At 46.2% G+C, this 13359-nt stretch overlaps 1 protein-coding gene across 2 annotated transcripts in view; it reads right to left on the reverse strand.

Annotated features, from left to right (window-relative positions):
* The window catches only part of LOC141106630 (uncharacterized), a 69891-nt gene that overhangs the window by 28418 nt on the left and 28114 nt on the right, over positions 1-13359 (reverse strand). Inside the window, exon 1 of one of the 2 annotated variants that reach the window (XM_073597562.1) lies at positions 5065-5966. The exons of the other annotated variant lie outside the window; for it this stretch is intronic. The gene's annotated coding sequence lies outside the window, so the exon portion shown is untranslated. Of the gene's footprint in view, positions 1-5064; positions 5967-13359 lie in introns of those variants that run through there. 2 annotated transcript variants of the gene reach the window in all.

Here is a 13359-nt window from a genome sequence, read left to right on the forward strand (position 1 = left end):
TCGTACGACCGCGCAATTGTCAGTTAAAGCGAGGCAGTGCCGAATCGCAAAAAGTGCTCTGGTCAGGAAGGGGGGGGGGGGGTAAATTTTTGCGCAATTTTCTGCTCTGATTGAAAAATGTAAGTAGCAATAATATATGAATAAATTCATGTAAAAAAAAAATACACAAAGAAACTAAAAAATCACCACAAATAAATAAAATAAAATAGTATGTAATAATACACAAATAAATAATAATTAACCCCTAACCTTAAAAAAATATTAAATAAGCCCTAATGTACACAGGACGTTTTACAAACTCTCCTGAACGATTTAACTTGACAGATAAAGTCCATTTAGCCGCGTTTCGTCTAGAAGCCTGTAAACGGAACGCGGCTTAAAGAGTTTACAAGCTGTTACACACGTTTGGCATTTCAAATGCCTCTGAACATCCGTCCCGAACGCCTTTTTTCGCTTTCTAAAAAAAAAGCCTCTAAAACTCAACTGGCGAGAAACGACTGTAATGCCCCATCCACACGATCCCATTATCGGACGAATGAGCGTCCGTTTTTTTTTGCATGCTAATCTCACGTCCAATCTGATGAGTTTAAGCTTAAACGCCTCTGTGTACATGTACTGATAAGATAACAAAGGAGAGTTCAGGGGCAGCTGAAAAAAACGCCCAACTCTCCTAAACTTCCGTTTACAAGCAGCAGTGTACATGAGGCCTTATTATTAATAATAAGAACAATAAACACCCAAACCCGAAATAAAAAAAAAAAAAAGAATAATTAGAGCTGCACGATTCTGGCTAAAATGAGAATCACGATTTTTTTGCTTAGAATAAAGATCACGATTCTTTCACAATTCTTGCAGCGTAACGTCATCTTTCACATTACACAACAAAATTGGACTAACATTATGGTTTAGCTGTTTTTTTTTTTTTTTAAATTAAAGTGTATTTAAAAAAAAAAAACAACTGCGTTTGAAAGACCGCTGCGCAAATACCGTGTGACATAAAATATTGCAACAACTGCCATTTTATTCTCTATGGTCTCCACTAAAATATATATATAATATATATAACATATATAAAATATATATATATAAATACCAAAAAAATACTGATTTTAATTGTAAGCAACAAGTGTCAGAAAAAGGTTTAGCCTTTAAAGCGGAACTTCAGTCATTTTTTCATCTCTCAATCTAATAAATCTTCTGCCCTTTTTGTTTTAACTTTGGATAGTAAAACTTTTTTTTTTTCTGCCAGTAAATACCTTATACAGCCCACTTCCTGTTTCTTGTCTGGTCATTAGGCTTATGACATCATGCACAGCTCTCTCTCTAACTCTCATGAGAGTTTGCCAGGAAAGGAGGGGGATGAGTCATAAGAGGGCCAATGAGACTGCAGAGCTGGAGGTGTGCCTCTGTTTGACTGTGTAAATCCAGGAAGTGAACAGGCAGCAGCTTCGGCTGCCCACAGTTAAAATGGCTGCAGCCAGACTCAGCGGAAGGAGATTTCTGCAGTATATTTGGCAAGTGCAGAATCACAGTATATATAAAATAATATATAAAGTGGTTGGAGGGAAGCTTCAGAATGGCAAAGATGTTTTTATTACAAAATTATATGAGCAGACTGCAGTTCCTCTTTAAAGAGGAGTTCCAGTCAAAAAAAAAAATAATTAAAAGTCAGCAGCTACAAATATTGCAGCTGCTGACTTTTAATTGGACACTTACCTGTCCCAGGGTCCAGCGATGCGGGGGATCGAAGCCCCGCTCGTCTCCCCCTCCGTTCGGCGGCGCCGGCATTGCAACTGTGGGCGCCGGGCTGTGGCTTCACAGCCTGGCACCCACTGCGCATGCGCGAGCGGCGCCGAGCGCCGTGATTGGCCGCTCAGTCACCTGGGAACTGTAATGGGTCCCAGATGATTGACAGGAGGGAGGGAGCAGAGCTGAGGCCTTCCTGTGCCGAGGGGGAAGTGATGTCACCAGCCCAGGCACTGGAAGAGGCAGACTACGAGGGACCCCCTAGCAACAGGCATTTAGAGGTGAGTAAAAAAAAAAAAAAATATCCAAATGTTTTTTTGTATTTTTTTTTTTTTATAATTTTTCATGTAGTTTTTTTTTTTTTTGGGTGGAACCCCACTTTAAGTGGTTAAACTGACCTCATTTACAGACCGAAGTTCATTCCTTTAATCTAAAAGTACCAAGTGTTACAATGTTTCTCTTTATATCCGATGTTGAAATAAACTTGGCAGGCTGCCTGGATTTTTTTTTTTTTTTCAGCTGTTAGAAGTGAGCAGAGAACTTTCTGCACTTGTTACATAGAATCGGGGGAAATGCTTTTTTAAGATCAGGGAGTAGAATCACGATTTTGATTCTTTACAATTAATCGTGCAGTTTTATATAATAATAATTTATTGATTTTGTGTTAGAGTTAGGGTGTTTAGTTATTTATTATTATTATTTAATTTTTTAAGGGTTAGGGGTTATATATTATTACTTAGTGTTCATTTATTGAATGTATTTATTAGTTATTTATGATTATTTTTATTTATTAATTTATTCTTATTCTTAGTAGTAGTAGCATTAAAGCTTTTTTTTTTTTTTTTTAATAACAAACATGCCTATACTTACCTGTTCTGTGCAGTTGGTTTTGCATAGAGCGGCCCCGATCCCCTTTCTCTGGGGTCCCGGCGGCGCTCCTGGCTCCTCCTCCTCGGCGAGTGCCCCCACGGAGAGACGCTGCTTTCCCTGCGGGCGCGCTCCTGAGTCCAGCTGCTGCCTCCATTGACACAGACAGCAGGACTCGGCCCCCGCCCCCCGACTCCCGAGTCACTGGATTTGCTTGACAGCCAATGGCTCCTGCTGCTATCAAGCTACCCAATGAGGACCCGAGACAGCGGCTGAAGCTGCTGGGCTCGTCCTCGATGCTGGAACGATTGGGCTCAGGTAAAGTAAAAGGGGGGCTCTGGGGGGGCTGCTGCACCGGTGTTTTTTTTTTTTTTCGAGACTTTACAACTCCTTTAACACCCTAACAAAAAAAAAATTTAAATTAATAATCCTAACCCCAACTCCTAATCCTGAATCTTAACTTTAACCCCTTACCCTAACGGAATGCACAATCCTGATCGTGGAAAGGAAAGGCCTGGGCTCCAAAAAAAAATACGGAAAAAAATAAATTAACTTTAACCCCTTACCCTAACGGAAAAAAATAAAATAATAAATTAATAATGATAAAAAAAAAAAAACTAAAAGCTAATGCAAAAGCTAAAAAAAGCAACAAATGATGCAACAGATGATAGTTTTCTGTATTGGTTAATAAAAAAAGCCAAGAGCAAAAACACTGTATAAAAACACGCAAGTTGCACATAAAAACGTGTCAAAATCGCGCATAAACATGCGGGGAGGGGGGAAAATCGCCGGAAAAACGCTCAGGTGCTGAGCAAAAGCCATATGCCTATTCCTGCGGGTTATCTGGTAAGCGTGTTCTCTATAAAGAACTGCTGGTCTACTGGGATTTTCACACACAACCATCTCTCAGGTTTACAGAGAATGGTCCAAAAAAAGAGAAAATATCCAGTGAGCGGCAGTTGTGTGGAGGAAAATGCCTTGTTGATGTCAGAGATCAGAGGAGAATGGTTAGACTGGTTCCAGATGATAGAAAGGCAACAGTAACGCAAATAACAACTCGTTACATCCAAGGTATGCAGAATACCATCTCTGAACACACAACACATCCAACCTTGAAGTAGATGGGCTACAGCAGTAGAAGACCACATAGGGTGCCACCCCTGTCAGCTAAAAACGGGAAACTGAGGCTACAATTCACACAGATCAACAAAATTGGACAATAGAAGATTGGAAAAAACGTTGCCTGGTCTGATGAGTCTCGATTTCAGCTGCGACATTCAGATGGTAAAGTCAGAATTTCTCATAAACAACATGAAAGTATGGATCCATCCTGCCTTGTATCACCGGATCAGGCTGGTGGGGATGTAATGGTGGGGGGGGATATTTTCTTGGCACACTTTGGGCCCCTTAGTACTAATTGAGCATCGTTTAAACGCCACGGCCTACCTGAGTATTGTTGCTGACCATGTCCATCCCTTGATGGTGTCCCGATCTTCTTATGGCTCCTTCCAGCAGGATAATCCACCATGTCACAAAGCTCCAATCATCTCACCACTGGACAATGAGGTCCCTGTACTCCAATGGCCTCCACACTCACCACATCTCATCCAATAGAGCAGGGGTCTCTAAACTACGGCCCTCCAGTTGTTCAGGAACTACAATTCCCATCATGCCTAGTCATGTCTGTGAATGTCAGAGTTTTACAATGCCTCATGGGACGTGTAGTTCCGCAACAGCTGGAGGGCCGTGGTTTGGAGATCTCTGCAAGAGAGCACCCTTGGGATGTGGTGGAACGGGAGATTCGCATCATGGATGTGCAGCCGACAAATCTGCAGCAACTGTGTGATGCTATCATGTCACTATGGACCAAAATCTCTGAGGAACGTTTCCAACACTTTGTTGAATCTATGCTACCCTGTTTCCCTGAAAATAAGACCTAGCATGATTGTCGGTGATGGCTGCAATATAAGCCCTACCCCCCAAATAAGCCCTACCCTCTTTCCCCGAAAATAAGCCCTACCCTGAAAATAAGACCTACAAGGACTTTAACTAGGGCTTATTTGGGGGGTAGGGCTTATATTGCAGCCATCACCGACAATCACGCTAGGTCTTATGTTCGGGGGAACAAGGTATTAAGAATTAAGGCAATTCTAAAGGCAAAAAGGTGTCCAACCCCGTACTAGCAAGGTGGACCTAATAAAGTGGCCGGTCAGTGTATATTATTATTATACAGGATTTATATAGTGCCAACAGTTTATGCAGCGCTTTACAATATAAAGGGGGGCAGTACAATTACAATACAGTTCAATACAGAAGAGATAGGTGGCCCTGATAGTGGAGCTTACAAGTTAAAGGGTGGGGGAGGTGGTACAAAAGGTAATAGCTTCAGGGGATGATCTGATGGAGGTGACTTGGGTACAGTTCTTGGAGTAGTTGGTGGAGTAGGCTTACCTGAAGAAGTGAGTTTTCAAGGATCGCCTAAAGGCAGACAGGGTAGGAGCAGACCCGCCATATTGGGGCAGGGAATTCCAGAGGATGGGAGAGGCTCTGGAGAAGTCCTGGAGGCGAATGTGGGAGGAGGCAACAAGGGCGCTAGAGAGCAGGAGGACCCAAGAGCAGGATTTTGGCGATATCTACATGAGGTTGGCGATGTAGCTGGGGGCGATGTTGCAGATGGCCTTGTATGTTGTGGTTAGTAGTTAGAATTTTATATGGTTGGGTAGGGGAAGCCAGTGAAGAGGTTGGCAGAGAGGAGCAGCAGTCACGGATCAGTTAGCATTCAAAATAGATTGAGGTGGGGGGTAGCTTGTGTAAAGTTCGGCCAGCGAGGAAGGAGTTGCAGTAGTCAGGACAGGAAATAACCAAGGCGTGGATAAGTTGTTTTGTGGTATCGTTAGTCAGGAAGGGATGAGGCAAGATTTAGTCAGTGGTTGAATGTGAGAAGAGGTCAGAGTCTAAGATTACACCCCGCACCCTGGCGTGTGTAGAAGGACCAACGGTTATGCCGTTGATCTCAATGGTAAAGTCATGGGGGGAGGGGATGAGGAAATATTACAAGCTCTGTTTTAGAAAGATTGAGTTTGAGGAAGTGGTGTGATATCCCTACTGATATGTCGCTCAGTAAGTTTGAGATACGCGAGGAGACTGAGGGGGTTCGTTGAGGAGTGGAGAGATAGATCTGGGTGTTGTCAGCATAGAGGTGGTCTTGGAGGCCAAGGAGATTTTATATATAGATATATGGAATTAAATAAACGAATAATGCTTTTCAATGCATTGTGGTCATTCAGGAGTGAAAAATGAGGGGAGTGTTTGTAAAAAAAAAAAAAACGCTTATAAATGTTAACACTCAAAAACAAACATAAACACGCGTTTGAGGTTTTTAGGTTATCTAGTTTGCATGAGGCCTTAGGTTCAACTCCAATCTGAGCCTCCGGTATAATTATGGATTTATAAACTATTGCCTATCTGCTAAGAGCAATTGTGTGACCAGGCTCAGGGTCTTCACCAATCTGGACTCCTGGCATAGACCTAAAGTTGCCACCTCATCCCTTTAAACCCGGGCAACCTTTGAATTAAACAGGTTCTGAGGCTAAATAAATGCAAATTATTATGGATTTATAAACTATTGCCTATCTGCTAAGAGCAATTGTGTGACCAGGCTCAGGGTCTTCACCAATCTGGACTCCTGGCATAGACCTAAAGTTGCCACCTCATCCCTTTAAACCCGGGCAACCTTTGAATTACACAGGTTCTGAGGCTAAATAAATGCAGATTATTATGGATTTATAAACTATTGCCTATCTGCTAAGAGCAATTGTGTGACCAGGCTCAGGGTCTTCACCAATCTGGACTCCTGGCATAGACCTAAAGTTGCCACCTCATCCCTTTAAACCCGGGCAACCTTTGAATTACACGGGTTCTGAGGCTAAATAAATGCAGATTATTATGGATTTATAAACTATTGCCTATCTGCTAAGAGCAATTGTGTGACCAGGCTCAGGGTCTTCACCGATCTGGACTCCTGGCATAGACCTAAAGTTGCCACCTCATCCCTTTAAACCCGAGCAACCTTTGAATTACACAGGTTCTGAGGCTAAATACATGCAGATATGGCACCAAGTGAGTTTAATTGCCACCTTAATCAGCCACAGAACCTGTGTAATTCATATGCGTTCGGGTTTAAAGGGATGAGGTGGCAACCATACATAGACCTCTCTACCTGTCTATGGGTAAATAGAATGACTGGGTGCACAAACTCAGGCTCCAGTCTGATCTCAGCCTCCTCGCTATAATTACACATTCCTAAACCTCTGATTGTCTATGGATAAATAGAGGGATCATGTGCACATCTCCAGGCTCTAGTCTGATCCAATGCCAGATCCCTAAATCTCTGCCGGTCTATGGGATCGTGTGCACAGAATCAGGCTCTAGTCTGATCGGAGATCCCGGTAGATCTGTAGCCTTACGATGATCCACGTAGCACAGAGATCAGCAGAGTCTGTTCTCACCACCACACCTCTCTCTGCAATGTAGACAAACAGGTTTTCACACCCTATAGTCACCCACGCCTCAACATCAACATCTCGGCTACAAGCTGCTATAAAGTTCACAGTACACTTGACACGAGAGGAATATGGGAAAGGCTGTTGCTGGCCCCCAACTGAAAATGCTAGTTGCTTGGCTACGTCCAGTAAAAGAACAAGCATGTGACAAGTGAAAGTTGAAGAAAAGTCAGGACTCCATATCACTGTAGATCACAAAGTATGGAAACCAGAGCATCAGAATGACAGCCAGAAGAGTAGTATTTTCAAAAGGAAAGGTCAGCAATAGCGGCTTTCTCCATTTTTACGAAGATAGGTGTCCTTGAGGGGAATACATGACAGTTTGGGATCATCTTTTTTCATTTATCTCAAACATTAGAAACTTAGGTTTGGACCAAACCTGGAGGTTGTCTCCTCCTTTAAATCAGCCAAGGCCAGGGCGTTCCTCGCCTTTCAGCCACGCATAACAAAAGGTCATGGAGGCTCGTGACCTCCTTGACCCAATATAGACACATGGACATTATCTCCTTAATAAACTTCTAAATACATTCATGTAGCCATATTAGGTCAATGCTGGCATGAACATCCCTTCCCCTTTGTTTCATGTAGCCAGGGCTTTTCTTTTCTCAGAGAATAGGTACAGGAACTCAACCACCTACGCCCTGCTGAACCCCCAAACAACCCCTCGAGTAGGAGCATGCAGCGTCAAATGGCAAGTGTGGCCGAATTGCGATAACACTTGGAGGATCTTAAAGGGGCATTAAATACAACAAGCATGCTAAGTACCGAGTGTGGGGCTCAGGTGTGCACTAAGGTCAGAGTGCGGAGTTCAGGAGTGCACCAAGTACAGAATGTGGGGTTCAGGAGTGCACCAAGTACAGACCACAGTGTACTTGGTGTACTTCTGAACCCTGTGGTCTGTACTTAGTGCATTCCTGAACCCCACACTCTGTACTTAGTGCACTCCTGAACTCCGCACTCTGAATTTAGTGCACACCTGAACCCTGCTGTAGGAAACCATGAAATCAGACCGAGACAGAAATACAGTTAAATCACACTTGTTTAATAATAAAAGTAAATCGAACAAACGTAGTCAAAACATAGCCAAAGTTCAGGAACCGGAAAGGATAGTCAGACAAGCCAAATGTCAGGGAGCCAGAGATGAGCGTAGTAAAACAGCAAGCAGGATCTGGAGCCAGAAGGGATGTCAGCCAAGCAAGTCTTTTAACAGGAATGCAGGAGAGCGTCTCTGTGATGTTGACTAAGGCAAAGGCAAAGATCCTCTGGGCTGCACAGCTTACGTAGGCAGGACTGACAAGCAGGATATCATCAACAGCTGAGTAACTGTGCAGAGATAGGAGCTGAGCGACCATCTCAGAGAAGGAAGGGCTGAGCCCAGCCCTGACACCTGCACTCTGTACTTAGTGTATTTCTGAATCGAGTGAAGAGTTCAGGTGTGCACCAAAGTCAGAGTGCAGAGTTCAGAAGTGCACCAAGTACAGAGTGTGGCGTTCAGGAGTATGCTAAGTACAGAGTGCAGGATTCCGGAGTGACCCCTGACAGAATGCAGGGTTCAGGCGTGAACTACATACAGAGTGCAGGGTTCAGGCGTGAACTATGTACAGAGTGCAGGGTTAAGGCGTGAACTACATACAGAGTGCAGGGTTCAGGCGTGAACTACGTACAGAGTGCAGGGTTCAGGCATGAACTACGTACAGAGTGCAGGGTTCAGGCATGAACTAAGTACAGAGTGCAGGGTTCAGGCGTGAACTAAGTACAGAGTGCAGGGTTCAGGCGTGAACTAAGTACAGAGTGCAGGGTTCAGGCGTGAAGTACAGAGTGCAGGATTCAGGCATGAACTAGGTACAGAGTGCAGGATTCAGGCGTGAACTAAGTACAGAGTGCAGGGTTCAGGTGTGAACTAAGTACAGAGTGCAGGGTTCAGGCGTGAAGTACAGAGTGCAGGATTCAGGCATGAACTAGGTACAGAGTGCAGGATTCAGGCGTGAACTACGTACAGAGTGCAGGGTTCAGGAGTATGCTAAGTACAGAGTGCAGGGTTCAGGCGTGAACTACATAGAGCGTGCAGGATTCAGGAGTGAACTACACACAGAGTGCAGGGTTCAGGTGTGAACTACGTACAGAGTGCAGGGTTCAGGCGTGAACTACATACAGAGTGCAGGGTTCAGCCGTGAACTACGTACAGAGTGCAGGGTTCAGCCGTGAACTACGTACAGAGTGCAGGGTTCAGCCGTGAACTTCGTACAGAGTGCAGGGTTCAGGAGTGAACTACGTACAGAGTGCGGGGTTCAGCCGTGAACTGCGTACAGAGTGCAGGGTTCAGGAGTGAACTACGTACAGAGTGCAGGGTTCAGGCGTGAACTACGTAAAGAGTGCAGGGTTCAGGTGTGAACTACGTACAGAGTGCAGGGTTCAGGCGTGAACTACGTACAGAGTGCAGGGTTCAGGCGTGAACTACGTACAGAGTGCAGGGTTCAGGCGTGAACTACGTACAGAGTGCAGGGTTCAGGCATGAACTAAGTACAGAGTGCAGGGTTCAGGTGTGAACTAAGTACAGAGTGCAGGGTTCAGGTGTGAACTAAGTACAGAGTGCAGGGTTCAGGTGTGAACTAAGTACAGAGTGCAGGGTTCAGGTGTGAACTAAGTACAGAGTGCAGGGTTCAGGTGTGAACTAAGTACAGAGTGCAGGGTTCAGGCGTGAAGTACAGAGTGCAGGATTCAGGCATGAACTATGTACAGAGTGCAGGGTTCAGGAGTATGCCAAGTACAGAGTGCAGGGTTCAGGCGTGAACTACATAGAGCGTGCAGGATTCAGGAGTGAACTACACACAGAGTGCAGGGTTCAGGCGTGAACTACGTACAGAGTGCAGGGTTCAGGTGTGAACTACGTACAGAGTGCAGGGTTCAGGTGTGAACTACGTACAGAGTGCAGGGTTCAGCCGTGAACTACGTACAGAGTGCAGGGTTCAGCCGTGAACTACGTACAGAGTGCAGGGTTCAGCCGTGAACTACGTACAGAGTGCAGGGTTCAGCCGTGAACTACGTACAGAGTGCAGGGTTCAGCCGTGAACTACGTACAGAGTGCAGGGTTCAGCCGTGAACTATGTACAGAGTGCAGGGTTCAGCCGTGAACTTCGTAGAGAGTGCAGGGTTCAGGCATGAACTACGTACAGAGTGCGGGGTTCAGCCGTGAACTGCGTACAGAGTGCAGGGTTCAGGAGTGAACTACGTACAGAGTGCAGGGTTCAGGCGTGAACTACGTACAGAGTGCAGGGTTCAGGCGTGAACTACGTACAGAGTGCAGGGTTCAGGCGTGAACTACGTACAGAGTGCAGGGTTCAGGCGTGAACTACGTACAGAGTGCAGGGTTCAGGCATGAACTACGTACAGAGTACAGGGTTCAGGCGTGAACTACGTACAGAGTGCAGGGTTCAGGCGTGAACTACGTACAGAGTGCACGATTCAGGCGTGAACTACGTAGAGTGCAGGGTTCAGGAGTACGCTAAGTACAGAGTGCAGGGTTCAGGCATGAACTACATACAGAGTGTAGGGTTCAGGAGTGAACTACATAGAGCATGCAGGATTCAGGAGTGAACTACATACAGAGTGCAGGGTTAAGGCGTGATCTACGTACAGAGTGCAGGGTTCAGGCGTAAACTACGTACAGAGTGCAGGGTTCAGGCGTGAACTACGTACAGAGTGCAGGGTTCAGGTGTGAACCAAGTACAGAGTGCAGGGTTCTGGTATGAACTAAGTACAGAGTGCAGGGTTCAGGTGTGAACTAAGTACAGAGTGCAGGATTCAGGCGTGAACTACGTACAGAGTGCAGGATTCAGGCGTGAACTACGTACAGAGTGCAGGATTCAGGCGTGAACTACGTACAGAGTGCAGGGTTCAGGAGTATGCTAAGTACAGAGTGCAGGGTTCAGGCGTGAACTACATAGAGCGTGCAGGATTCAGGAGTGAACTACACACAGAGTGCAGGGTTCAGGCGTGAACTACGTACAGAGTGCAGGGTTCAGGAGTGAACTACGTACAGAGTGCAGGGTTCAGGCGTGAACTACGTACAGAGTGCGGGGTTCAGCCGTGAACTGCGTACAGAGTGCAGTGTTCAGGCGTGAACTACGTACAGAGTGCAGTGTTCAGGCGTGAACTACGTACAGAGTGCAGTGTTCAGGCGTGAACTACGTACAGAGTGCAGGGTTCAGGCGTGAACTACGTACAGAGTGCAGGGTTCAGGCGTGAACTAAGTACAGAGGGCAGGGTTCAAGCGTAAACTAAGCACAGAGGGCAGGGTTCAAGCATGAACTAAGTACAGAGTGCAGGGTTCAGGCGTGAACTACGTACAGAGTGCAGGGTTCAGGCGTGAACTACGTACAGAGTGCAGGGTTCAGGCGTAAACTAAGCACAGAGGGCAGGGTTCAAGCATGAACTAAGTACAGAGTGCGGGATTCAGGAGTGAACTATGTACAGAGTGCAGGGTTCAGGCATGAACTACGTACAGAGTGCAGGGTTCAGGCCAGTGGTGGCTGGTGCTCAAAATTTTTGGGGGGCGCAAACAAACTGAAAAATTCTGAAAAAAAACCCCATCAATTGCAGCCTCACAGTGCCCATCAAATGCAGCCACTGTACCAAACGCAGCCACTGTGCCCATCAAACGCAGCCACTTTAACCAAGCGCTGCCACTGTGCCCCAAATGCTGCCACTGTGCCCATCAAACGCTGCCACTGTGCCCATTAAATGCTGCCACTGTGCCCCAAATGTTGCCACTGTGCCCCCCGCCCGGCACTTACCTTGTCTCGGGTGGGCAGCGGGTGACGGCAGCAGGCGGCGAGTGGTGTCCGGTGTCCTCCATTTCTTCCCCGATGTCTTCTCCCGCCTGCTCCTCCTCTCGTTCTCTGCTATGATTAGATGCCTGATAGGCGTCCAATCACAGCACCTGTCATTTCAGCCGATCAGGTGACTGGTAACACAGACCCAGCAATCTGATTGGCTGAGAGGTGGTTCAATGTTAGCAAAGCGAATTCCTTCGCTTTGCTAACATACAGCTGAGTGAGAAGCGAACACACAGCGCTGCGCCCGCTTCTCACATTTTTGGGCGCCTATTAGAGCCTATGGCTCTAATCAGGTGCTTCCAAAAAACACCCGCGCCGGTGTAATTCAGATGCCCAGCGCCCAAAAATGGGCCGGGCACCTGAATAGGGGGTGTCAGCAGCGACCATAGATAGATTCATGCAATGCATGAATCTATCTATGGTGATTGAGCAGTGCAGGAGAGAGGGGGCGGCTCTCCTGCGCCCTTTATGGACGTAACGCCACTGATTCAGGCGTGAACTACGTACAGAGTGCAGGATTCAGGAGTACGCTAAGTACAGAGTGCAGGATTCAGGAGTGCGCTAAGTACAGAGTGCAGGATTCAGGAGTGCGCTAAGTACAGAGTGCAGGATTCAGGAGTATGCTAAGTACAGAGTGCAGGGTTCAGGCGTAAACTACGTACAGAGTGCGGGGTTCAGCCGTGAACTGCGTACAGAGTGCAGGGTTCAGGAGTGAACTACGTACAGAGTGCAGGGTTCAGGAGTGAACTACGTACAGAGTGCAGGGTTCAGGAGTGAACTACGTACAGAGTGCGGGGTTCAGCCGTGAACTGCGTACAGAGTGCAGGGTTCGGGAGTGAACTACGTACAGAGTGCAGGGTTCAGGCGTGAACTACGTACAGAGTGCAGGATTCAGGAGTACGCTAAGTACAGAGTGCAGGGTTCAGGCGTAAACTACCTACGCAAGAAAAGTGTTTCAGTGCTGTAAACTTTCTGTGCCTCCACCACTTGTCTGTTATAACACTCACCAGATTCTTTTGACTTTGTGCCTTTCAGCTACAAACCCTCCATGGGCATGTGGATATTACACTCCCGGGTCTCTGCAAAGCTCAGGCCACTCCTCCTCTCCTCCAGCTTATAACACAGATAATTCACTCCTTACTCGTACAAAGGGAACAGAATAGGGATCCACATAGTGTATCCGTCCAGTGGAACGCATGCCGCGGCGGCGCTTCCTGGTCTCAAAGTCATTTTTAACACACGTAAAAGTGAGTGCAAATCTGTTGTTTTTGATGGGATTTTTTAAATAAACGGCATTACACTATGTGGATCCCTCTTATGTTCCCTTTGTACGAGTAAGGAGGAGTGAA

The sequence above is a fragment of the Aquarana catesbeiana genome, linkage group LG08, assembly GCF_042186555.1.
Source record: "Aquarana catesbeiana isolate 2022-GZ linkage group LG08, ASM4218655v1, whole genome shotgun sequence".
NCBI classification, from domain to species: Eukaryota; Metazoa; Chordata; class Amphibia; order Anura; family Ranidae; genus Aquarana; species Aquarana catesbeiana.